We start from the raw sequence: 26,214 nt of genomic DNA, 5'->3' as shown, positions 1-26,214 counted from the left end.
CAAACACACAACAACGATTTCATGTCAGTGATAAAGTGATGAAGAAAGGATCTCTTAACTGTAATTTTTTGGACAAAACAAAACCATATGGGACTTGTTATGAGCCGCATTCACTTGACACATTTGAGTGAAGCATCAGCATTTCCCAGGCATCACACTGTGCTTCCAACAGGCATTTCAGATAAGAGAGGAAAGGTGTTCTGGGAAGAAGCTATTCACAGTTCTCCATGAAAAACTCTACAAAGAGCTACTTGAGGGCCTAACCATGGTCTCTCTAGTCTGTTGGTAGCTTAAATGTGCAGCACCAGTTTCTACAGATGGGATCTTTAAATCCACCCCATGCAGCTCTAGAAAAGAGCATTCACTGAGCATTAATTTACTTCACCAAACCTGCCCTTAGGAGGATTTGGAAGTGATCCTCTTAGGCTCACAGTAATGTCCGGCATCTTAATACCCTCAATCAAACAGAGCTCTTCACAATAGCTGGAAGTTTCTAAAAGGCCCACCTGTATTGACGAAGGAATTCACAAACACCACAAACACTGGTCAAACACAAATACTGGGTTTTTACTTTGACTGAACACACAAGTCAAGCAATTTAAAACCTTTTTCCAACTTCCCACAGGAACTGGGATTGCCTAGAAGAACCCATCATGCCAGTTTGTTGACTTTGCCAAGTGCCGATTTCTCTGTAATTGACTGAAAGTTCTTCAGAACTGTGTTTTGTATAAATGTTAGCCTATGACACATTTTTCTTGTCCTCTGTTCTTAACTTTTGGATCGGCTACAGCATCTAGTAGAATAAAACAGTCAGTCATCCATGTGAAACATTTTGGAAACCCTTGAACTCACTGACAACAGCAGAGGCACAACAGAGGAACAAGATGACCTATGAATCTATGATTTCCCCTTCATCCAGATCATGTGACATTTCCCTAATTAATATTGTGCAATTCAGTAGATTAAACTAACCCCACAGCCTGTCCTACATAATGGGGAAATTTGCTTGTAAAAGGAGTTCTGAACACAGGTGCCAGCACATATGCAAAGTGAACCCATACATCTCCAGTTCCATTATCCTGGGCATTACAATGCCTTGGCAAATTAGCAAAACAGCTGGAAGACATTAAAATTACATTATCAGTGGGTGAGCGCTTCATATTTCATACTTCATATCCCGCTGTTATCAAACTCAGCCGAGGGTCGGACCAAACCCAGTTTGGTGATTTAAGTGAGGCTGTCAAGTACTTGGATTCTTTTGACTCTTCTGATCCTCATTCATTATGAGAAATATCAATTCCGTCTGTTGTCATGCTTGTTTGTTTATTTCCGTACGGCATGAAGCGTTATTTAACGTCTGACGTCACTACGTGGTGACAGATAGACTTGTTCTCATAGAGAGAGATGTTTGTTTGTGGTTTACTTTTTTTGATTTTCTCTGACCCTGAAGATTGCTGTTTTTGGTTTTTCAATATATGCTGTTTTATTTTATTCCACCACTGGGTCTCTGGTATAAAGCAAATAAAAATGTATTAAGTGTGTTTTCTTTTTGCTTATTAATTTATTTTACCTATTCACTTTAAGGGATTTATTATAAATCTTGAAGCACTTAATTACGTTGCGGAAAGTAACTCAGTGGTTCTATTATCAGGGAGTGAATGAAGACAGTTTAGTTTAATTTGTTATCTTGCTTTTGTGTGTGGATTTTTGTATTATTGTTTTGTTTTTTTTGTTTTTGTTTTTTTTAAATGTAGGTATGATTGAGTGTGTGTGTATATGGTGTTGGCTCTCATGTTCACCTCTTCTTCACTTTCACGATTTTTACCTCACGAGGTTAGTTAGCTTTATTTTCATTGATTACAAATATATATTTTATGGGTAAAGGTCTCCATGCTATCCATCTTAATATCCGTAGTTTACTCCCTAAAATTGATCAGCTTAGAGCTTGGCTGTCCTATAATAATCCCAATATAATTACTTTGTCTGAAACATGGCTTACTAATAGTACTACTGATGCTATTATTCACCTTGAAAATTATGTAATGTATAGGGCTGACAGAGGTTCCAGGGGAGGTGGAGTTGTTACTTATATTTCATCTAATCTGAGTTCACAGCTAATTATTCCTGAGGTGAAACCTGAGCTTTTCGAAGGTATCTTTGTTAAGATAACTCTTCATGCAAATAAACATTTGATAATAGGCAATATTTATCGACCTCCTACAGCTCCTAAACTAGAGTCTGTTAAGAACATTTTAGCTACTGGTATCATTACTGGGAGACTCGAGAGAAATTATTCTGCTGGGGGATTTTAATTTAAATTGGAATGATTCTTCTACATTCAAAGAACGTAATATGGTTAATGGTGCTAATTTGACTCAAATCATCACTGAGCCCACTAGAGTCTGCTCTAACTCTAAATCTCTCATTGACTGGATTCTTGTTTCTCATCCAAACAGAATAATGACTTCTGGAGTTCTCTCAGACTGCTTTAGCGATCATTCCATTATCCATTGTATCTGGAAAATTGCTACTCCTCATCTTCCTCCTAAATATATCAAGGTACGGGAAACTAAATTATTTAATAATAATTTATTTGTTAATGACCTTCGGAGGATAAATTGGGATAGGTTCTACTTAATTCCTGATGTTGAAGCTGCATGGGATTTTTTTTATACTGAAGTTGGGCTAGTTATTGACAGACATGCTCCATGGAAATCCATTAAGGTTAAAGGCCATCATCTGCCCTGGGTTAATGGTGATCTTATTAATCTTTTTAAAAAGAGGGATAGGGCCTGGGTTAAACATAAACATACACAACTGCCTGAAGACTGGGAGAAATACAAACGATTACGAAATTTATGTACAACTCAAACAAGAAACGCTAAAGCCTGTTATTATCGAGATAGCCTGTCAAATGAACTAAGTAACCCAAAGCAATTCTGGATGCGAGTTAACACTCTAGTTGGTAAGTCCAATAATACTTCAAATAATATGATAATTAATAATGAAATAACTAATGATCCAGCTGTGATTTCTAATGCCTTTAGTTTGCTTTTTTCTCAAATACCGCTTGTCCAACCTCCTGTTTTTCTCGCAGACCCGTGTCTTAACAGCCAACCCTGCGGTAGTTCTTTCAAATTTAGACTGGTTAGATCAATGGAAGTTCAACAGGCTATTAATAAGCTTTCCAATAGCAGTAGTCCTGGCCCTGATGGTCTTGAGGGTAAGTTTATTAAACTTGCCTCGCATGTACTAGCACCACCATTGGCTGTGCTTTTTAATATGTCATTTGATACATGTGAAGTGCCTCTTGCTTGGAAATGTACTAAAGTTATTCCTTTGCACAAAGGTGGAGACTCACAAATTCTGAACAATTATAGGCCAATATCAATAATTAATAGTGTGGTTAAAGTTTTTGAGAAAATAATTTTTAATCAATTATCTGGTTATTTATCTGATAATAATTTACTTACTCAATGCCAATCAGGTTTCAGAAAACACTTTTCCACTACCACTGCTCTCTTAAAACTCTCTAATGATATATTTTCTAGTTTTGATGACAATCTGTGTACCGGTGCCATTTTCTTAGATCTCTCCAAAGCCTTTGATTTAGTTGATCACTATATTCTATTAGATAAATTGCATGCTATTGGTCTCATGAGATCATCTTTACTCTGGTTTAATAGCTATTTTCATCATACGTCGTCAGGGGGTGTCCTACAGGGGTTGTCAGTCAGAGTATACAGGTATAGTAAAAGGCATCCCTCAAGGTTCTTCTTTGGGACCATTATTATTTTCTATTTTTGTTAATGACATGCCCTTATGTTGTACAGACTGTAATATTCATCTTTATGCCGATGATACAGTCATTTACTGTAGTAAACCCACTATCTCCGGGATAAACCTCGCTTTACAGTATGACTTTAATTCTATACAGCAGTGGCTATTGGCAAATAAACTTCTCCTTAATAAATCAAAGTCCTACTCTTTATTATTCCATAGAAAAACCTTGGATATAGGTGAAAACAACCTTAATCTTTGTTTTCTTGATTCCTCTCCTTTAGAGTCAACTGAGACCTTTAAATATCTTGGTGTTTGGTTGGAAACTGATTTATCTTTCAAAACTCATGTACAAGCATTGACAAACAAACTTTACTCTCGTCTTAAAATACTTTATCAATCTGTTAAATGTTTTAATTTTCCGGTCAGGAAAAGAATAGTCTTACAGCTGCTTCTGCCTATTTTGGACTATGCCGACATTATTTATCAGAACTCTCCTGCTTCTTGTTTGCATTCCATTGATGTGGTCTACAACAGTCTTTGCCATTTTGTTCTCCGTTGTCCCTTCAGGACACACCACTGTGTGTTATACAGACAGTTGTCCTGGTTGGCCCCTTCGGCCAGGAGACAGTCTCACTGGTTACAGTTTATTTTTAAAAGTTTTTACTTGAATTATCCAGTTTATCTCAAGCAACACTTGGTGCTTTATAATTCAGCTATACAGCCTGCGATACAATGATCAGATTTTTTTTGTTGTTCCTAGAGTTAAAAAACAAGTAGGCAAGTATGCATTTTGTTTTAAGGCTCCATATGATTGGAACAATCTTCCTCTTTTTATCCGTTCTTTAACTTCACTTACAGCGTTTCGAAGGGCTCTCGAGGAAAATCTTCGGAATATTTGTCATTGTTTCTAGTTTTGTTTGTTTGACCATGGGCTTCAATGGTCATGTGTTTATTAATTCTAATTTTTATGTCTTCATTTTTATTCATTTATTTATTATTATTGTTATTTTTATCCTCAATTTATTTTTTCTTTTTTTTCTTTTTGTATTACTCTTAGTCCTTGACCTTGTGCAATGCTAGTCATGTGGTTGTTTCTCTATCATGTTATCTATAGGGATCGTGTTGGGTAGGGTGGGGTTGAGCATTGTGAGCTGGTGTGTGTGTGTTGTTGTGTTTTGTTGTGCGGTTTTTGACCGTGATATTTGCTCTGCTGTTTTGGTTCTTTTTTGCTTTGATGTACTGGAGGACCCCTCGAAAACGAGATGCTTCATCTCAAGGGGTTAATCCTCGTAATAAAGATATGTTTATAAATAAATAAATAAATATTTAGGCTGTGATAGAATATTACTGCCAGCATGTGTAGATTATATCCCAAAAGCAATTTATTAGTAAATTGATCGAGTAACTTAAAGATCCAATTAAATTATCTTTGTGCACGAGTGCAGTTTTCTTTCCTGTGTTGACGAATTTCTGATTGAAACAAGTTGTGGCAGTACATTTTGAAGGGCTAATTTAAAAACATAATACAATTTAAATAATAAAGATTTTGCTTCTGCTATTTAGGGCTGCAACTAATGATTATTTAGAAAATAGTTTCATCTAACGATTATTAAAACTATTATTTGACTATTAGGTGATTATTGAAACGATTAATCATTACCTCTTAAACGATTATTCAGCTTGTGCCCTGACTTAAAATGTAGTATTAAACTTGCTTACTAAAAATCCTATTGTTATCAAGTGTTTTTGTCTTAATTTGTATTTTAGATTAGTTTTAGATATTTATATGGGAAAACAAGTCAAAACAAAAACAAAATCTTATTTTGTTGCAGTGTATAATGGGGTGAAGACTACCCTCTCTCATCTTTTGTTCTCTTCAATCCATCTTTAACTCACCAAAAAAACAACTCTCATATTAATAACCACCTTCAACTCAACCCTGCCAAGACCGAACTCCTTGTCTTTCCAGCCAACCCGGCTGTTGAACACAACATCACCGTGCAGCTGGGTCCAACTACAGTTTCGCCTTCCAAAACGGTCAGAAATCTAGGGGTAACCATTGATGATGAGCTAAATTTCACAGACCACATTTCAAAGACTGCAAGATCATGTAGATTTACACTCTACAATATCAGAAGATAAGACCCTTCCTCTTTACATGCCACACAACTGCTCGTTCAGTCCCTTGTCATAACTAGACTGGACTACTGTAACGCTCTCATTGCAGGCCTACCTGCATGTGCTATTAGACCTCTCCAAATGATCCAGAATGCAGCAGCACGTCTGGTCTTTAATGAACCTAAGAGAGCACATGTTACACCACTCTTTGTCTCTCTCCACTGGCTGCCGGTTCATGCACGTATTAAATTCAAGGCCCTGATGCTGGCATACGAAACAGTCACTGGGTCTGCTCCAGCATACCTAAAAACATTTATGCAGAGCTACGTTCCCACCAGAAGCCTGCGGTCGGCTAAGGAACGTCGCCTTGTCGTACCTAAACAAAGAGGCACCAATACACTTTCCCGGACTTTCAGTTTCATCATACCACGGTGGTGGAATGACCTTCCCAACTCAATCCGGGAACCTAACTCACTCTCTATCTTCAAAAAACGGCTAAAAACACATCTTTTCCAAAAGCACTTAACCGGTCACTAAAAAAAAAATATATATAAATATATATATATATATATATATATATATATATATATATATATATATTTACATTTCTTGTTGCACTTAAATCTGTTTTGTATACTATTCTGATGATAGTGAAACTTTGTAATATGGCACTTTTGTACCACTGTCTACCTAAGATGATTCGCTGATGTTCTTCCTCTTTTGTAAGTCGCTTTGGATAAAAGCGTCTGCCAAATTAATAAATGTAAATGTAAATGTAATAAAGCTGTGTATTGCCAATTTTTTTCAAAATAAGAAATGCACAGATTATGATTCAATAAGTCGCAAGCATCACGTTATAATCTAGCTGCAGCAAACATGCGCGCTTGAGGGACGAGCATCCCCGTGACAGAGTGTGCATCAGCCGGATGCAGTTTCAATATCTCCCCCTTCGATCGAGACATTTGCACAATTCAAAGAGGAGGTGCTGACCGCACAGAAAAATGCCAGTTTCAGAGTTTGTAGTTATTTACATGATCCGCTTCCGTATTATTTGAACTTTAATAAAGCTACAACGCATGAAATATAACTGCATTTTTTTTCTCCCCCTTTCTCCCCAGTTTGGAATGCCAAATTCCCAATGTGATCTAGGTCCTCATGGTGGCGTATTGCCTCGCCTCAATCTGGGTGGCAGAGGCTTGTTGAGCGGGTTACAGCGGAGACATAGCACATTTGGAGGCTTCACGCTATTCTCAGCAGCATCCACGCACAACTCACCACGTGCCCCACCGAGAGCAAGAACCACATTGTAGCGAACACAAGGAGGTTACCCCATGTAATTCTACCCTCCCTAGCAACTGGGTCAATTTGGTTGCTTGGGAGACTTGGCTAGAGTCACTCAGCACGCCCTGGATTCGAACTTGTGACTCCAGGGGTGGTATTCAGCATCTGTACTCGTTGAGCTACCCAGGCCCCATATAACTGCATTTAAGATGTAACACTGGAGTGTTTCCTTTAAAGATGAGTGCAGCTCCAGCTCCAATTATTGCACAATGAGAGTGCTTATGTGTTACATACTTTGTATTATTGCATTATAATTCCCTCATATTTTGCTTTATCAAAATATGAGGGAATTATATCCTTTATCACCTAAAGCTGTTTGGAAAGTTTAGAGTGCATCTGGACTGTGAGCCGGTAATTCTTCCTCTCCTCAGAACTGCAGTTCTACTCTCGTGTGTCATAATATCAGTTTATTAAGATCTCATGTTACATTAAATGAGATCAAATTACTATTTGACAATACATTTTTTTGTTGATAACTTTGACTAATCATTTCAACACTACTGCTATTGCTGCTCATTGAGCAGGGAGTTTCCTGAATTGAAAATAATATTAATCTCGTGTTTGGCAATTTATACGCACTAAATATTCTTCTCATACAAGACGCACATTTGTGCAGCACAACCGAGGCCTGGTTTTTGAGCGAGTGTGGCGCGAAATACAAATATGTAATGAACATTCAAACAACTTCGAGCATGAGGATGACCATATACATCAGTCACCACCTCAGACCATTTTTGACCCAGGAAATACCCTGCATGGGTGGTATTGAGGGAGCGACATTATCATTCAAGAGAGCATTTGATTGGACAGAAAATTCAATACACCCCTGTGGACAAGAGTAGTCAGTATTTTTGGTCTGTTTTCTAGGAAGAGAAAGACTGTAAATTTAAACGCATATATCTTGGTCAATGACGTGATGCTCATTATTTGTTTGGATCTATTAAGTTATTCAAAAATGCATTAAAAATGTAATTCACACACACAAAAAAATACTTTTGATGAACACTGCTTCAAAGTCTGCAATAAAAGTAATTTAGATGTTTTTTCTGGGGCTTTAAGTCAAAAATGTCTGTAACAAGTGGTGGAACCATCCAGAGACAACAAAAAATAAATGTCTCATTAAAAGCTGAAATTTGTGTAAAAGGAAATGTTGGCATATGTACTTTAGAATAATATTTTATTATTATTTTATAGTATAACAATTTTGTTTAAAAATATTTTATATATAAAAATAAACAAAACTTTTGTAACAAACATGCAGGTGGACATTCTGTTAAAGAACAACCTTTGTTTTCTCTATTTTTCAATGAAATAATGTGTAATTTGATGTTTTTGTTTATTTACATATAAATGAGCTCCCCCAATCAGTTCCACACAGAGAGGTATAGATATTCTAAACAGATTAAAACAATAACACTGGTGGTATCAGCTCGGGATCGGCCGACACGGAGAGACCAGGTATCAGAATCGGATCGGGAGAGAAAAATGGTTTTAGTGCATCCCTACAATATACAGACACTTTACTGAAGTAAGATCACACAGCTGTAGTGAAAATGCATGCAATCCTCAATCTGATTCCTGTCAGTCAACGCTAAACTTTTAGGACAGATAGTGTGTCGACTGACAGGTTTTTTGGGACCTTCACCACTAACAGACTCCATGCCTGAGGAGATAACAGTTAGACAAGCTGACTGAACACAACACCCGCAGAGGAAAAACAATGTAAGGGTGAGAGGAGAGGTGAACGCACAGTCCCGCGGCTGATGATTAGCTGTATCCTGGATCAGAGTCTTGTTTTTAAACAACATGGTAACCACACAAATAACAAATCTCGTTCCAAGCCATCATCATAACAATATTTAGCATTCTTGACATAATGAGAACCAAGTTCCTGCCATTACAAACAACAAGAGCAGAAGTCATCATCAGTGAGAATCCAACCACATTTTCGATTGTATGCTATTTTTCAAAAATTAGCCTTTAGCATAACAAAGCACTCAGTTCACAAAAATCTATAAAGACCTCAAAATATTTCACTGTGTCAGTGGACAAAAACAAAATTTAAATCAGAGACACCAGAGTTGGACAGTAATAGTCAACTCTGTTTTCAATTACTGGCGAAAAAAATAAATAAAATAAAACTAACTTTGTAAGGTTTCCAACTATTCAATAGATTTGTAAATAGATGCCAGCAACTGCAACACCATCAATGAAAATTTAGAAGTGAGGAAGTTGACTGAACAACTGATTTATTCCCCTCTGCATGAGGGAAGAGCTGCAAATCACAGACTGTGTCCATGGTGGACCACTTGTAAATGGACCCACAGGATTTGCTAGAGCAAAAATGTTGCATGAAGGAGAAAGGAACAATTTAATTCCAGTCCATAGTGCTCCGGTCAGGTAGTTGTGCAGAGTAGAACCTCATTTCATAAATTAGCCCCTTACTGTTTGGTGTGGGTTTTAATGAATACCATCTTACCTAGCAAGAAGTACCTAGTTGATTTTCCGATGCATCTCGATCTTCATTTGAATGATCTCGGTACCAATCTTTTACTTTTATGTACAACCTACTACAATCCAAGTAAATATGCGCATAAGTGACCAAATTTCACACTATGGAACTAAAGAAATTTCTGTTTTAAGCCACTGCTGGTAAATGTTTAGATTTAGTGTTCTGTAATAGATTTTGTTATATTGTGGTGAAAAAGTTCAGCACAGAGATCCTTTCACTGCATGTTGAGAGTAAAAGTTTGGTATGAATTGTTCTTTGTGTCCAAAGACGAAATCCATGCAATCCATTTATCACAGAATAATGCCTCTTAATATCCGTTCTGTCCTTAACAGTCAGTTGATGATCAAAAACAATAAAAATAAACATTTCATAATAAGCGCCCACCGACTGATGCCGGAAGTCTTAAAGAGACAGTACCAATTTAGCACTTGTTCTACATATCACTATAAATACTTGTAAATAGTACAAATAATGCATGTAAAAATTAAACATTTAACAAAAAACATATATATGCAAATTCAAGACATTTATTGATGGAATACACTGAATTTGAAAATGTTTCAAAATCCTAAATGTGACCAATATGATGAAAAACTAATGAAAATATAATTTGTAAATTTTATATTTTCGAATAAGGTTAGAAGGTCCCATTATAATTAACAGCATTAGCTGATAGCTAATTTCTTTCATTTGCAAGCAAAATGGACATTGTAAAATAAATATGCCCATTCATGTGCCATGAATCAGAATTGAATGCTTGTGAAACGGAATGGAATTGGGAAATCTGATCAATAGCCCTAGAGAAGACACATCTGAACCCATCAGAATCAAGCAGCCATACATGAACATTGTCCCCTCTTCTCTGACATACAGAAGAGGAACAGGTATTTCTCTCAGAGTTCTTTCAGATCCTCTGAATTCATGCATCCTAAAATGCATGCATGTGAAAGATATGACTTCACTGATAAGACTTTTCCTCTGAGCTCTGTAAAACTGGACATGAACTCTTTGATATGTTTTTTTTCCCCCTGCACATTCCCCAACAAGATTTTCCAAGAAAAAACAAAGAGAGAATTCAAATCACCTTGTCTAACAAAACAAAAATCTGTGAAATTATACAATAAGTAGAATTTTAAAGACTGCAAAAAATATAGACATTCCAATTGGCAGCCATCACTGTTATAACCTTTCCTTCTCAGACAGTACATGACTATGGAAACAAGACAATCAGCACAGCATGTAGTGAGCCTGAGGAAATGAAGTATACAAAAAACAACCAGTGCCCAATTACAAGGATTATGATTAAGCTATGGAAAATTACAAAATACATTTGCCCAGAAGCAAGATCCAGCCATATATAAAGTTACAAAAGAACTCCAGAAAGATCTGAACTACAACAAATCATCACACAAAACCAGAGAAACAAAAGGAGAGAGAGAATGAGAAAACTTCTGATCTCCCACAGAGGGCAGAAGGGAAACTGATGTTAACTCTACTCAAACACAGGGTGTTAAACTCATATAGAGTGTGTGTGTTTAGGTGTGATGACAGCTCTTTCAGCTCAGGGCTGAAAAGTGTGACCTATGCTGCTCGAGGTTGTAAAAGCAGATGGTGTCATGTGCACAATGGAAAAATGTCTGCAAATGACAGATTTCATACTCCCAAACTGGCAGAGAACAGCAGAAATGCAAGTGAGTGATAAGGATGCATGAAAAAACATTATGGGACAGGAAAAATACCAAACATTTCTGCTCATCAAGTTTTTGAAGAAACAGAAACGAAATAAGTGACTTTGCAAATAAGCTCACCAACTTACACAATGTTTTAATAGTATGTACTGCAACTGTTATTGACTGCCAAAACACTAAATGTGTGAAGAGGACATGTTCTGAAAACAAGCTTTTAGTTTAAATGAAAAGGGGTGGTGTGAAAATATTATGGAACAGGAGACCTTCCAAAAAAAACAAAAAAGAAAACATTTTGCTTATCCAGTTTGAAGAAACTGAAATGGAAAATAAATAAGTTACTTGGCAAACAAGCTCACCAACATATAGTATGTACCGCAACCGTTATTGACTGCCAAAACATAAATGTGTAAAGAGGAAATGATCTGCCATCAATCTTCTAGTTGAAATGAAGTTATTGGCAATCTCTTCATACCCTTCCTACTACAGCATAGTTTCAGTGATTGGGCCTTTGTAAATGTATTCCTGGCATTCTTAACGAATGAGCCAACAGAAGTTGTAGAGGTTAAAGTGTATCTTTGGAATGACGGACTGGCAGTTTGTGGGTAGAAGAAAGATTCCTGGATCTGACCTAAAGGTGAAAACCACTGCCCTTGATGACAAACAGAAAAAACATGGCCTCTGGGAATTAAGGCAAATCTGATACTGCATGGTGACATAACTTTTACAATGCGGAAAACGATAGTGAAGATCACAAGAGATCAAATGAGATTTTCCTCAGCATGCATCATTTCACCAGCCAACATGAACTCCTGCTGCTTAAAGAGTCATGAAATACTAAACTACATTTTACGAGATGCTAACATATATAGACTCACTGAGCACTTTATTAGGAACCTAAACTTAATTATTCAAGCAATTACCTAATCAGCCAATAGTGTGGCAGTAGTGCAATGCATAAAATCATGCAGATACAGGTCAGTCGCTTCAGTTAAGAAGAATGTGGGGAAAAATGTGATCTCCGTGATATTGAACATGGCATGATTGTTGGCATGATTGTTGGCCGGTTTGAGTATTTATTCAATTGTTGATCTCCTAGGATTTTCACGCACAACAGTCTCTAGAGTTTACCCAGACCATGCTTCAACAGGAACATAGTAGATTCGGGAAAGGTAGCGTACATGAAAAATTTACGTTTCCTTAAATTCTAGCATGAAGCTATTTGATAAATACAAAATTTAGACATTGCTGCACAATGATGATAAAAAGTATTTATACATATATTTTGAGAGGATAAACAATGCCCCTTGAAAATTCAAAGTGTCATACAGACCTGGGGTTTTCAACTTTAACAGACCCAAGAACCCACAACATATAAAAAAAGCTGTATTTATTCAGTAGCACTTTGCAATACCATTTGTTAAAATCATTAACCAACATAATTCCATGGCATGATGCTTATAAGTTTATAAGTTAATGTTCAAATGTCAGGAAATCTTGTTAGCCTATTTGTCTTCTAAACAGAAGCCCTTGCAGGACCTTTACAGGCCTAGTTGTACACCCTGGTTATAGAAAATACCTCTAATTAAGTAAAAAAACTAATAATTCCTCTTATTTTCATCCGTTAGAACTAGACACTCTGCAATACTTTACGATGCAAATAAAAACCAGTCAAACCGGTGTGATGATTGACACTAGCAGTGTATATGAGAGCATGTATATAGTATCTTAACCTCACATGCAGGGCAGATGTTTATGACAATTCAGCCCCACAGCCAAATGGACATGCTCCACCACTGTTCTTCATGTTTAAATGCATGTTCCAAGCATATAAGCTGAGTTCAGAGGTCCAAGGTGGCCACACTCCACTGCTCATTATTGCCAAAGACCGAAGGGTTTAGTGCTAGCAGACATATACAGGAAAGTGCAAAGGAGCACACACCATGAATATTCCCAACAAACCCAATTATAGAAAATGTTTTCATCCTACCAGAATCCCTCTAAAGGGCAAGTGTGTATAGCTTTCAGTAAAAGTGTGCTGAAAACCCTCAGAGGTCTGCTAGTCTGGGTTCGGGAGAGTACAGTACAAACAGAGAATGGGCAGTGAGGGGTATGAAAAAAGTGACTCATCAAAAAAAGAAGATTCTCCAAAGAGACTTTTGCAGCTCAACATGCTATGAAAGACTTAAGAAAAGGCAATGGTTTCATTTAGCAACCCAGATAAACACATCTGAAATTCAATAGCAATTAACACAAAGACTTCAAAATGCTCTAAATGGCTACTTATGGAGATAATTACAGAATGAGCTAACGATACTGAGCCCAATGTATTTTTATCCTAAGCTATGGCTGTAGTGGCTGAACACGAAACCTGTTGACAACCGGATCAAAAGTTTGTTCTGCTGTTACTCCAAACAGCTCTTCCCATGTTTTCGTCACCTCAAGGAACAGTGGCAGTCTATGAGGGAGTCATGGGTAATGACTGAAAAGGGTTGAGGAAAACGAATGGAAATGGATGATGGCCAAAACAGAGGAGGAGATCTGTGTGGCTTTCCTACAGACCTCCTACAGGATGTGGGCAGGCAAATAAATGTTAGTGTTGAGAAAGTTACTCCAGTCGATCCAAAAGCACAGTAACTAACTTATCAATGAAGGTCAGATCACAGTTAAATGGTGATGACATGAAAACATGTCCAGGTCACATTTCACTCCAAAAATAAATAAATAAATAATTATAAAAGAAAGAAAGAAAATATATTTTGCATGAAGAAACTGAAGCCTATTTTAGAATGATTAAGATTTGTTTTAGATTGTGCCATTATTTTTTATGACAACTATGACATGTAATGTGTCCAGATGTTTAAATTTTTTGGAGGGTATTTGATTATTGTCAAGGGTTATATTCTAATACAGTATATTCTAACTATTTTAAAACAGTATTTATTTTTACTTAATTACAATATAAACATAGGGTAATACAAATGGTATTGAAAACAGCTTAAATTAAAGGCAGTACAACAAATACTACCATAATGTATAAATACAAGCAGTCATAAGAGCAAAAAAAAGCTTAAATGTTCCTTCAAAAAAGCTTAATTTTCTTTAAACAAAATATAATTTATTTTTTCTTTTTAGTTTGGGGTAAAATATGACTGTTCTTGAAAGGTTTTGTTAGATTCACACTAAAAACCTCTAAAAAACCATAAACACAGATTAAATGCAGGAAAAGGTGGAAAAGGAGGTTTAAGAGAGGTGAAATTGCAGGACTTGAGTGTCTGGGTCTCACGCAGCCCTGTAACCTGCACTGGTTAATTACAAGTCCAAGACAGGAGGTACAGACAAGCAGTGAAGAATGAAAAAAGGCAAACACGCCCCCTTTGCAAACTCACAGATGCTTAGAGAAACCTAATAAATCTTGCCCTGTTCAGAACTTTCCAGATTAAACATCCATGAAGCTCTAACATGAAAAACAGGCCGAGTCTCATGAACTTGGAAAAATCCTACCTATACAGACACATGCATTCACAGATACACTGTCAAATACACAGAGCTCTGGTCTTACCCTGATATGAAATATACTACATTATAAGTTCATAAACAAGCTTGTAAAGAAGCAAAATGCCAAGTAACAGCATTACAGAACCAAAGATATTGAGTAAAAGAGAAAGGAAAATAGAGAGGAAGATAGAGTGAGAGTGTGTTGACCTACCCTTCAGCCCGTCCCTGTTCAGCCTCAAACCTCCAGTGTGAGCCTCAGCTGGAGTCTCTGTGCTTCTCTCTGACTCCACCCATACAGTGTCATGTGACACTAAAGCACACCACACCCCTCTTCAGCGGGAGAGAACACAGTGAAAATGAGATGACCAGGAGAGAGAGAGAGAGCGCGACCGAGAGAGAGTGCAAGCAAGCAAGCAAGCAGAAGGCCTATCTGCCTGACAACGCACACACTAACAAAGCTTAATGGATAGGCTGTCTATCCTTCCCCAGGCCAGAATTGAGTGAAAACAGACCAAACTTAAGAGTTTGGAAAGTACAGTGCCAATGATTTATGAGCTCTGAATTACCTGAGCCGAGCTATTGTTCTTCCAACTACAAGAATTTGTGGGATCACAATTATTAAGAGAGAAACCAAACCAGTCCAGTTCTGAACAGAAAAATAGACGTGGTATGTTGCATTATAAACTGATTTAGAAGACTGCCCATCTGACCCTGAAAAATATTATGAATATATAAGCAACATCACAATCATAATAGTTTTGTTGTTCTGAATATCAGCACTGGTTATCAAAATGGTTCCAAATGAAGCCAAAGCACTAAAATAAAGTAACCCAAATGTATGCATTGAATATGCTGTATATATACACACAGTACATTCAGAAAGTATTCAGATCACTTAACTTTTACACATTTTGTTATGTTTCAGCCTTTTTTTTTTTCACATCAATCTGCACTCATACCCCATACTAGATTTTTGATAACTTTGCAAAATTATTAAAAAGAAAAAACTGAAATATCACACTGACATATACTACTGGTCAAAAGTTTTGAAACACTTGACTGTTACTCATGATCTTAAAAATCCTTTGATCTGAAGGTGTATGCTTAAATGTTTGAAATTTGTTTTGTAGACAAAAATATAATTGTGCCACCATATTAATTTATTTCATTCTAAAACAAAAATCTAATTCAAAATACTAAAGTTTTTTAAATTGATGACTTGGACAAGATAATAAAGTAGCCAATAAGTGCCCAACATAGATGGGAACTCCAATACGGTTTAAAAAATGATCCCAGGGTGATACCTCAAGAAGTTGGTTGAGAAAATGTCAAGAGTACATGTCTGTAAATTCTAGGCAAAGTGTGATTACTTTGAAGATGCTAAAATATAACACAGTTTTTATTTATTTTTGATTTTATTTAGTCACATCATAATGCCCATAGCTACATTTATATTATTCAATAGTTTTGATGACTTTACTATTATTCTAAAACGTGAAAAAAAAATAGTATATACACTCACCTAAAATATTATTAGGAACACCATACTAATACTGTGTTTGACCCCCTTTCGCCTTCAGAACTGCCTTAATTCTATGTGGCATTGATTCAACAAGGTGCTGAAAGTATTCTTTAGAAATGTTGGCCCATATTGATAGGATAGCATCTTGCAGTTGATTGAGATTTGTGGGATGCACATCCAGGGCACGAAGCTCCTGTTCCACCACATCCCAAAGATGCTCTATTGGGTTGAGATCTGGTGACTGTGAGGGCCATTTTAGTACAGTGAACTCATTGTCATGTTCAAGAAACCAATTTGAAATGATTCGAGCTTCGTGACATGGTGCATTATCCTGCTGGAATTAGCCATCAGAGGATGGGTACATGGTGGCCATAAAGGGATGGACATGGTCAGAAACAATGCTCAGGTAGGCCGTGGCATTTAAACGATGCCCAATTGGCACTAAGGTGCCTAAAGTGTGCCAAGAAAACATCCCCCACACCATTACACCACCACCACCAGCCTGCACAGTGGTAACAAGGCATGATGGATCCATGTTCTCATTCTGTTTACGCCAAATTCTGACTCTACCATCTGAATGTCTCAACAGAAATCGAGACTCATCAGACCAGGCAACATTTTTCCAGTCTTCAACTGTCCAATTTTGGTGAGCTCTTGCAAATTGTAGCCTCTTTTTCCTATTTGTAGTGGAGATGAGTGGTACCCGGTGGGGTCTTCTGCTGTTGTAGCCCATCCGCCTCAAGGTTGTGCGTGTTGTGGCTTCACAAATGCTTTGCTGCATACCTCGGTTGTAACGAGTGGTTACTTCAGGCAAAGTTGCTCTTCTATCAGCTTGAATCAGTCGGCCCTTTCTGCTCTGACCTCTAGCATCAACAAGGCATTTTCGCCCACAGGACTGCTGCATACTGGATGTTTTTCCCTTTTCACACCATTCTTTGTAAACCCTATAAATGGTTGTGCGTGAAAATCCCAGTAACTGAGCAGATTGTGAAATATTCAGACCGGCCCGTCTAGCACCAACAACCATGCCACGCTCAAAATTGCTTAAATCACCTTTCTTTCCCATTCTGACATTCAGTTTGGAGTTCAGGAGATTGTCTTAGATAAGATACAACAAGATAACCAATTTAAATGTGAGTTAAACTTGATCAGTTACTGTCAACCTTAAATAATTTTTATGGATATTTTTATTGATTTAGCTAGCCATCTATAGCCATACATTCAAACAACATCTAACGTTACGTAGGTCCCAGTTTATAGGACAATGTCACCACACACAGAAACGTTAATTTAACAAGTACACAAGCATGTACCACTACAAGTTAGCTGATTTTGTTGGTTTGTTTGCTAAACGTTAACCTTACCCGTCTGTGTATCCATCTATCAATCTATCTTTCTACATATATATATATATATATACACATACAGTTGAAGTCATACGTTTACTTACACGTTAGCAAAATATATTTAAACTCAGTTTTTCACAATTCCTGACATTTAATTGTAGAAAACATTCCCTGTCTTAGGCCAGTTAGGATAACTATATTTTAAGAATGTGAAATTTCAAAATAATAGTGGAGAGATTGATTTATTTCAGATTTTATTCATTTCATTACATTCCCAGTGGGTCAGAAGTTTAAATACATATTGTTAGTATTTGATAGCATTGCCTAAAAGGTTTGTACTTCGGTCAAAACTTTTTGGTTAGCCTTCCACAAGCTTCTCACAATTTTGCTGGAATTTTTGAGTCAGGTTTTTAGGCCTCCTTGCTTGCACATGCTTTTTTCAGATTGAGGTCAGGGCTTTGTGATGGGCATTCAAATACCTCGACTGTTGTCCTTAAACTATTTTACCACAACTTTGTAGGTATGCTTGGGGTCATTGTCCATTTGGAAGACCCATTTGTGACTAGGGCTGCAACTAACGATTATTTTGATAATCAATTACTCGAACGATTATTCGACTATTCAGTGATTGCAACAATTAATCACAAGCTCTTAAGCAATTATTCAGCTTGAGCTCTGACTTAAAAGGTTGTATTAAACGTGCTTACTAACAATTAAGAGGACAAAATCATCTTATAAATATCCCTCTAAATTACATTTCACTGAATTAAAGGGGGAAAAATCCCACCTTTTATTAAGTTTAATTCAGTAAATTTATTCACTACAAAAATCCTATTATCATCAAGCTTCCATTTAAAATGGTCTAAGCATCCTTAAAAGAAGATACAGTTACTCGAGAAGCAGCATAAGATATTTAGACTTGCTTTAATAGAATGTATCAGTGTATTTTGTATAAGTGTATATCTTAACTTGGTTATACTTCTGCAAGTGCAGTAAAAACAATTACTAATATTTAAGTTCTATTCTCTAAAAGCAAGTTTAAATATCTTATATGCTGCTTCTCATGTTAATGCATCTTTTTTTACAGAATTTTTTTATATTTTAAAATATTTGTATTTTTACTATTATATTCATTCTCTGATAAAAAAAATTCTTCTGCAGTATAGCTGCTAAAGAAAATGTACATTGTTTTAAATGAATTTTTTGTTGCTGTGTATAACGGGGCGAAGACTACCCATTGTCACCTTTGTTCACTTCAATCCATCTTTAACTCACAAGAAAAAGACAAAAAAAAACTATTTTTAATAAAGCTGCGTATTGCCAATTTTCATCACAATAAGAAATACACTGTCATATACTATGATTCAATAAGTTGTAAGCAATCACGTTATAATCTAGATGCATTAAGCATGCACTTAAGGGGCGAGCATCCCCACAACAGAGTGTGCATCAGCCGGGTACAGTTTCAATCTCTCATCTTAGATTGGGATATTCATGCATTTCATAGAATAGGCGCTGAACGCACAAAGAAATGCCAGTTTTGGAGTTTATTAGTCATTTACATGACCTGCTTCCATATTTTTTTTAACTTTAATAAAGCTATAACGCATTAAATATAGCTGCATTAAAGATGTAATGCTGTGGTGTTTCCTTTAAAGACGATCGACACGCAAGTTGTCTAACTTCACTTATCCCACAACGAGAGTGCTTCTGTATTTACTAGAGATGTCCCGATCGATCGGCCACTGATCAAAATCGGCCTATATTCGTCTTCAATCTGTGATCAGCGATCGGCCGATCATGCTTCGATTTAGGGCTGATTAATCATCCCAATTTAAATTAGATTAATGTTGGTCACAATACCACTAATAATAAATATAACTGTTTAACCTTCAATATCGACACCACGTCTTCATGCATTTGCTTAATAATTAGTCATTTGTGTTGCAGCAAAACTCAAAGACCATATATATTAATGATTTCTCACTGGAGCAGTTTTAGAGCTTGTTATGAATATATGTTGTCTTATTTTTGAATGCATCTCTGCGGTGTGTGATGCTTTCATGGTTTTTACTGATTGTCAGTATGTCACAATGGCATTTTAATATTGACAACAGAACTATTCATAACCGTTTCATTATTGTTGAACTTGGGCCTGTTCAAGTGTAACTGTTTAAGACACTTAACTGGAATTGTGACATTTTTTATTAGTTTTTATAGAATAAATGTTTTGTTGAGACTATACAGAACTTGTTGATATGTGATTTATTTTTGTACCTGAATATTAAAGTTATAATAAGCTATTAAAAAATTCTAAGTAGAAGTTGATTTTATATGTGAGTTTTATAAAAGTGCTAGCTGCACTAAGTTAAATGCATTAAGCTGAAGACATCTTTTAGTTACTTTGTTTACTTAGCTACTTTTGTAAACAAAACAAAAAACAGTCTGCAGCTCTATTCTAGGCAAATCTAGGCAAATGCAAGTATCGGATCGGGACTCGATATCAGCAGATATTTCATATTTAAATATCGGATCGGGAGCCAAAAGAGCAGATCAAGATATCCCTAGTATTTACTTATTTAGTATTTTTGCATTATAAATCCCTCATACGTTGTGATCTACATCACTTGAAGCTGTTTGGAAAGTTTAGAGTGCATCTGGACAGTGAGCGGTGTAATTCTTCCTCTCCTCAGTTAGACGTGAACTGCAGTGCTGCTCTCGTACATCCATTAGAGTTTAATGTGATCTCATGTTACGTTAAATGAGATCAAACGACTATACGACGACGAAAGGTTTTGTCTACAATTCTATTTATTGTAGACGTGGTTGAATAATTGTATATCCACATAATTTTTCTTCCTCGTGATGTCATCTATTTTGTGAATTGCACCAGTCCCTCCTGCAGAAAAGCACCCCCACAACATTATGCTGCCACCTCTATGCTTCACGGTTGGGATGATGTTCTTCGGCTTGCAAGCCTCACCCTTTTTCCTCCAAACTTAACGATGGTCATTATGGCCAAACAGTTTGATTTCTTGTTTCATCAGACCAGAGGTAATTTCTCCAAAAAGTATGATCTTAGCCCATGTGCACATGAAAACTGTAGTCTGTGTTTTTTATGTCAGTTTTGGAGCAGTGACTTCTTCCTTGCTGAGCAGCCAGTCAGGATATGACAATATACAGTAGGACACGTATTACAGTGGATATAGATTCTTGTATATAGATCTCCTTCCTGAGTGGTATGATGGCTGCATGGTCCCATGGTGTTCTTCCCATTGTATCTTCAGGCTTTAGGAAATAGCACCCAAGGATGAACCAGACTTGTGGAGGTCCACAATTTTTTTGATTTCCTTTGATTTTCATATAAATTAAGTCAAGCAAAGAGGCACTGAGTTTGAAGACAGGCCTTAAAATACACCGGCAGCCAAAAGTTTGGAATAATGTACAGATTTTGCTCCTATGGAAAGAAAATGGTAGTTTTATTCACCAAAGTGACATTCAACTGATCACAATGTATAGTAAGGACATTAATAACATGAAAAATTACAATTACAATTTGAAAAAAAAAAAACTTCTTAAACTACAAAGAATCAAAACAATCAAAAAAATCCTTCACGTGCAGCAATGACAGCTTTGTAGATCAGTTTGTCCAGATATTCAAGTGTCATTTCACCCCACGCTTCCTGTAGCACTCGCCATAGATCTGGCTGTCATGTCGGGCACTTCATGCAAATTGCAGTCTAGCAGATCCCAGAAAATGCTCAATGGGGTTAAGATCCATAACACTCTTTTCCAATGATCTGTTGTCCAATGTCTGTGATTCTTTGCCCACTCTTACCTTTTCTTTTTCTGTTTCAAAAGTGGCTTTTTCTTTGCAATTTTTCCCATAAGGCCTGCACCCGAGTCTTCTCTTTACTGTTGTACATGAATCTGGTGTTGAGCGGGTAGAATTCAATGAAGCTGTGAGCTGAGGACATGTGAAGCATCTATTTCTCAAACTAGAGACTCTGATGTACTTATCCTCTTGTTTAGTTGTACATCTGGGCCCTCCACATCTCTATCTGTCCTTGTTAGAGCCAGTTGTCCTTTGTCTTTAAAGACTGTAGTGTCCACCTTTGTATGAATCTTTTTTTTGGCAATTTCAAGCATTGTATAGCCTTCATTCCTTTTTGCCATTTTTTATCTAATATTGACCTTAAGACATGCCAGTCTATTACAAACTGTGGCAACTCAAAAACACAAAGTCAATGTTAAGTTTCATTTAAGGAATACAATAGCTTTCAACTGTGTTTGATATAATGAAAAATTCTTTTCTAGTACCAAATTAGCAAATTAGCATGATTACTCAAGGATAAGGTGTTGGAGTGACGGCTGCTGGAAATTTGATGGCCTGTATAGATATGATCAAAAATGACTTTTTCAAATAGGGATGGTGCTTTTTTTATATCAATAATGTCCTGACTATACTTTGTGATCAGTTGTATGCCACTTTGGTGAATTAAAGAACCAATTTCCTTCCGAAACAGCACAATTTGTACATTATTCCAAACTTTTGACCGGCTGTGCACATCTACAAGTACACCTCCAATTCAGTATACCTCATAACAGAAGCTAATTGGCTAATTGTCTAAAGGCTTGACATAGTTTTCTGGAATTTTCCAAGCTGCCTAAAGGAACAGTTAAGTTAGTGTATGTAAACTTCTGACCCACTGGAATTGTGATATAGTAAATTAAAAGTGAAACAATATGTTTGTAAACAATTAAAAAATTACTCATGTCATGCACAAAGTAGATGTCCTAAACAACTTGCTGAACCTATAGTTTGTATTAAATCTGTGGACTGGTTAAAATATTTGTTTTAATGATTTCAACCTAAGTGTATGTAAACTTCTGACTTCAACTGTATACAGAATATAATTATTCCGTCTTGATCCAAACCAAAATGAAAAATCAACAGATGCTTTCAATCGTGTCCTTAAACCAAAACTCAATCTCACAATGTTTCTCACAGAGGGTTTCAATGAAAATGGCATCTAAATTTTTACAGAAACCATCGGTTTTGGGCAGATTAGATTACATACTTAATCAATACAGCCTTCTGTTGTTTTTTCTTTTTTTTTTCTCCGTTCATTTACCTAAGTCTGAAACATTGCCATGCATGTTTGTTTCATGCCTAAACTCTACTGTAAGCAAAAATTGTATGTTAGAGGGAAAATTAGTGAGATTAAGAATGACCTTGTTTAGTTAATTGAATCAGACATGCTGGATCATTGCAGCTATTAGAAATGGATGCCATCAAACAGAAAAAGGTAGCGCATAATGTAAGGCACTATAAATTGCAGGCCACGGCTCATCAATAAGCCTGACCAAATTATTTTCTCTCAACCCACCCCATTGTTTCAAGATCAGTTTTTATAAACGCAGAGTGAAAATAAACCCTTCCAATGTTTGGCTGGTTTCACAACAATTCCAAGAGCCAGTGTTCTTATTCTCTGAGGGCAAATCCTCTGCATCTTTGCACTTTTCCTGGGTGGCCTCCTTTCTGGTTTTTCTTCTGACGTGCTTGTGAAAGTAGCAAACTCTGTGTTTAAGAGGAGACTGCATACTAGATAAAGAGCTAAAACCTGTGGTTATGCATAAGAATTTGCTTAATTGGTTGAGCATTTCCCCACCAAAAAGGAAAGAGAAACCCAGTCTGGTTGTTTTCTTGAGTTAAAAGGCACCAAAGTTGTCCCAGATGCTTTTTGGAGGAACCCAATATGATGTGTACTCCTCCTGCTAGGTTGAGTTGGAGGACTCTTGTGGATTCAATGGTAATCAGATGCCCACATACCCATTGTACAATGACTTAACGGAGTTCACACATTACAGCTTTTCTTTTAATATGCCAACAAACAGTGTCTCAATTGGATGATCAATGGTGAACAGCATTCTCAACAGCATCTACTCACCATCTCTGACCAAGTCTCTGGAGAACTGTGCATGCAGATGTGAGAAAGGAGGAAATGTAGAATGAGAGACATTTGTTGCCTAGCAAGGAGGTCTTACAGCAGATAAACAATTGAGCAATGCCATCTTTGCTCCCCCTATTGCACCTTTGCTGAGAAAGAAGGCTGATTTATTTCTTTACAAAACTAATGCAGACCACTTGTCATACAGCTTCACTTTAACAGCAGTCACCAGTGCACAGCTTACATTGTTGTGAGTGTGTGTAATACAAAAATGTGTCCCAGATTGTGTTATGAGCAAAACATCTCATACAGCACAGCCGCTTTCAATAATAAAATGTGTTCATTATCAAGTATACGAAATGCAATATGAAATTTAATGCATCTACAAAGTTTACCCGACTTCTAGCCAATTTGGAGCTTTGTAGCAGTGGGAAACAAAAGCCCCTGTCTGTATAAAATAGAGTTTAGAATCAGATCATTATTAAATCATGATTTGGCACTGTTTATTCTCTCGTATCAGGGGCCCAGTTGCTCATTTAAATTCCTACTTAAATCACAAGAGTACACGGAGTGTTCTATAACTTCATAAAAAGTCAAACAGTCTTAGGCCACGTACACACTGCATCTAAATACGGTGTTAGTTCACCATTAAGTGCTTAATCCTGTTCTGTACACTGTCCAAAACCAAATTAACTCCCAAATAATTCAGGTAGTGACAACCATATTTTCATAAATTCCATGTAGTGTGCATGACATGTGTAGAAAGCATTTCACATGCATAATAAATGCAGTTACTGTTAGTGGTGTGTGCAATATGACTAAAATCTTACATTACTGTATGAGTGAAAGAGTAATCAAGGTAACAATAAACATTAGAAAATAGATTTTCACATTCTAAATTCTAGACAGAAAAATTAAGGATTTACAAAAAGGTTTGTTGGATTGAAGAAAACCCAAGAAGCCATTCAGACCAAACACTTTCTTGCGCTAAATAAAGTTAAATGCAGCGCAACGAATAGAACTGAATGAAGGTGGCTTGACGCACGTTTTAAAAAATGTTAAGTTATTTTTTACTTGACACTGCATCTAAAAATCACAGCACTTCTGCATGGGACATGGGTCAAAGATGTCCTTCTAGTGCATGTTTACATAAAAATTCCACGAATCAAGATTGCACGAAAATATGAGATATGTTTCTCCATATTGCATTTCTCTCCAAATTAGTCAGTACATAATTTTATTTGAAAGCAAATGCAAGTTTCTGTTTGTCAGCACATCTTCAGATTCTTCAAAAGAAATGTTGCCCCTACTTCCTATTACTCAAATGAGTGCATTTTGATGCAAAGCTCACTATTATAACTCAAATATTAAACACTCTCATTTGAGTAAGTTGGTCCATTAGCCCAATTCACTTTGAGGCTTCTGGCACAGTTTACCGGCACAGATATAATTTTAGATAAAATGGCTCAATTAAATGTGAAGTATGTAACTTTTTTAATGTCAAAATACATTCTACTTTCCCAGTTTATTGTGCATTGACAACTATAAGTAAGCGATTGGTGGGTTTACCTCCCCAAAATTATAAACACCCAGCCTACCAGGCACTGTTGTATATATTTTGAGCAGTAGGGCTGCAACTAATGATTATTTTGATAATTGATTAATCTAACGATTATTAGAACAATTATTCTGCTTGTGTCCTGACTTAAAAGGTTGTATTAAACAAGCTTACTAACACTAAAGATGTCTTTATCGTCTTTTAATAATACCTCTAATGACACACACTGAATTAAAGTAAAAAATACTTTTTATAGGTTTAATTCAGTAAAGAAATTCACTGCAAAAATTCCTATTGTTATCAAGTGTTTTTGTCTTGTTTTCCATTTAACAATTTACAAAAATCCTTAAAACAAGATACATTTAATTGAGAAGCAATTAAGAGGATGTATCTTAAATATACAGTAAGTGTATTTTGTATATCAGTGTATTTTTTATATGGTTATACTTCTGCGAGTGTAGTAAAGACAAAATATATTTATATTCAAGATCTATTCTCTAAAACCAAGTCTAAATATCTTATACGCTGCTTCTCAGGTGAATCCATCTTTTGTTAAAGGATTTATAGATATTTAAAAATATTTGTATTTTTAATATTATATTCCTGCGATGGACTGGCGACCTGTCCAGGGTGTCCCCCGCCTTTCGCCCAATGTTAGCTGGGATAAGCTCCAGCCCCCCGCGACCCTGTACACAGGATAAGCGGTTGACGATGGATGGATGGATGGATGGATATTATATTCAAAATTCTCAGATAATTATTTTTCTTCTGCAGTATAGTTGCTAAAATATTTACGTTGTTTTAAGAGTTTTACATTTATATTTGAAAAGCCAAAACAAAACACAAATCAAAAACATGTTGTTGCAGTGTATAATGGGGTGAAGACTACTGTCTCTCATC

General features: G+C 36.4%; 1 protein-coding gene across 4 annotated transcripts in view; it reads right to left on the bottom strand.

Moving 5' to 3' along the window:
• The window catches only part of septin9a (septin 9a), a 137,855-nt gene that overhangs the window by 25,902 nt on the left and 85,739 nt on the right, over nt 1–26,214 (bottom strand). Inside the window, exon 1 of one of the 4 annotated variants that reach the window (XM_052138912.1) lies at nt 15,149–15,202. The exons of the other annotated variants lie outside the window; for them this stretch is intronic. The gene's annotated coding sequence lies outside the window, so the exon portion shown is untranslated. Of the gene's footprint in view, nt 1–15,148; nt 15,203–26,214 lie in introns of those variants that run through there. 4 annotated transcript variants of the gene reach the window in all.

This window comes from Xyrauchen texanus, chromosome 12 (assembly GCF_025860055.1).
Source record: "Xyrauchen texanus isolate HMW12.3.18 chromosome 12, RBS_HiC_50CHRs, whole genome shotgun sequence".
In the NCBI taxonomy this organism is placed as follows: domain Eukaryota; kingdom Metazoa; phylum Chordata; class Actinopteri; order Cypriniformes; family Catostomidae; genus Xyrauchen; species Xyrauchen texanus.
This window is presented reverse-complemented; position numbering and strand designations above follow the sequence as displayed.